The following is a 2,363-nucleotide window of genomic DNA, read 5'->3' on the forward strand; positions in this document are numbered from 1 at the left end:
CCAACCTCCCTCATGCTTCGGAAGCATTTTATTTTGTGGTTTTCCTCTTAAGACCATGCTTTTCTTGATTTATGATGAATTAATGTTTATGTTTAAGCTTAGGTTTATGCATAAACTAATTTTTATGTTAAAAGTGTTATTTTAACCATTTTTAATTCATAGAAAATATAGGGAGTTATGGCAAAATTTTATCAGAAAAAAATGAAGGTTTATGCATGAATAATTTTTATTCTAAAAGAGAAACTTTGAGTATTATTATTTCATAGAAAATTCAAGGAAACTATGGCAAAATTTTTATTATTAAAAAAATAAATTTTATGCATAATTAATTTTTATGCTAAAAAGTGAAATTTTAAGCATTCTCATTTCATAGAAAATATGGAGAAGTTATGGTAAAATCTTTATCATTAGAAAATAGAATTCATGCATAAATACTTTTATAATAAAAGTGGAATTCTAAGTATTATCATTTCATAGAAAATGTGGGGGAAGCTATGGAAAAATTTATATCATTAGAAAATGGAATTTATGCATAAATATTTTATATTAAAAGTGGAATTTTGAGTATTATCATTTCATACAAAATGTGGGGGAAGCTATGGAAAATTTTATATCCTTAGAGACTGAATTTATGCATAATAAATTTTATGTTAAAAGTGGAGTTTTGAGCATTATTCATTTGTCAGAAAAATAAATAAGATTATGCACAAATTTTTTAGATTTATTCAATTCATGAGAATTATGGAAATGATTCATTTAGAGAAAAATGAATTAGTTTGGTGCACAAATGTTTTATGTTGAAAGAGGAAATATGGGTATAATTGATTTTGTAAAACCCATGAGGTCATATGCATAAATCTTTATTCAAAATATTGAGTATATTTTATTTTAGAAAAATTTGAGATAAGAATGAGAAAATATTCATAGGAATGCATCGAGAAAACATGGATAAAATTTTAATCAGAAAGGGAAATCATGAACATAATTAACTTTTGGAATTATGAAGTATATGTCTAGATTCTCAAAAAATAGAATCTTGGGGTACATTCTGAACGGGAAAAGGATGTCCCAAAAAAAGACCAGAACATGCTTAGTTGGATGAATGTGAATACTTGTGACTGACTTATTCCTAGATTCCTTGGGAAAGGAATCTCGAACTCTTGAAAGGATCGAGGATCAGAAAGAGAATGGGAAATTAGACTTAACTGAATTGAGTCAAGAAAAGTTATCTTTAACTGAGCCAAGTAAAGGCCGAGACTTAAAAAGTCCTGCCAGTTTAAAAAGTAGAGTAGCTCTAATTTTAATCTGGTTAATGTATGGAATGATCTAGAGTGATGAGAAGTGATGTGAATGGATGTATGTGGGATGATGTGAATGGATGTGAATGGATGTGAATCGATGTGAATGGATGTGAATGGATGTGAATTGATGTGGGATGATGTGAGTGGATGTGAATTGATGTGGGATGATGTGAATGAATTGAATTGATGTGGGATGATGTGAATGGATGTATGTGGGACGATGTGAGTGGATGTGAATTGATGTGGGATGATGTGAATTCATGTGGGATGATGTAAGTAGTTGTGAATTGATGTGGGATGATGTAAATGGATGTGAATTGATGTGGGATGATGTGAGTGGATGTGAAATGATGTGAGGTGAATTGATATAGAAAAATTGGGGATAATGAGAAATGATGTGGAATGATGAGAAATGATATGGAATGATGAGAAATGAAGTTGAATGGTGATGTGAGTGGATGTGAAATGATGTGAGGTGAATTGATATAAAAAAATTGGGGATAATGAGAAATGATGTGGAATGATGAGAAATGATATGGAATGATGAGAAATGAAGTTGAATGGTAAGAAATGATGAGGAATAATGTGAAAGGATGTGTAATGATGAGGAAAGATGGAAATTTTGTTTGGAAATTGAATTTGTATGTGAAACCTGTTTTCTAAAGATTGTTTTATGTCAAGTACGCTGGGGGAAGCATTTGACAACTTATGCATACTTTCAGGGTACATACACAAAGCCTCATTATCTAGAGCCAACCATTTCTTTGCTCTTACAGGCATGATAGCTAAAAGACCCCTTTCTTTTAATAATGTTAAGAATCTACACAAATGGAAATCATTTTGAATACACTATGTCTAAAATTAATATTGTCTTGAAACACAATTAGAATCACACTATATTAATCTCAATAGAAATGTAACTCACCATTGCAACACACACTACAAAATACCTTCCCTATGCGGTCACCATATCTTGTGGCCAATTCCTCTATCTCCTTAGCTTCGATTTTTTTCACCTCATCTTCACCCATGGTCAAGCACACTTGCTCAACCTTTTTGTTC

The sequence above is a fragment of the Cibotium barometz genome, chromosome 53 (assembly GCF_041138505.1).
Source record: "Cibotium barometz isolate CiBa-2024 chromosome 53, ASM4113850v1, whole genome shotgun sequence".
Taxonomy (NCBI): domain Eukaryota; kingdom Viridiplantae; phylum Streptophyta; class Polypodiopsida; order Cyatheales; family Cibotiaceae; genus Cibotium; species Cibotium barometz.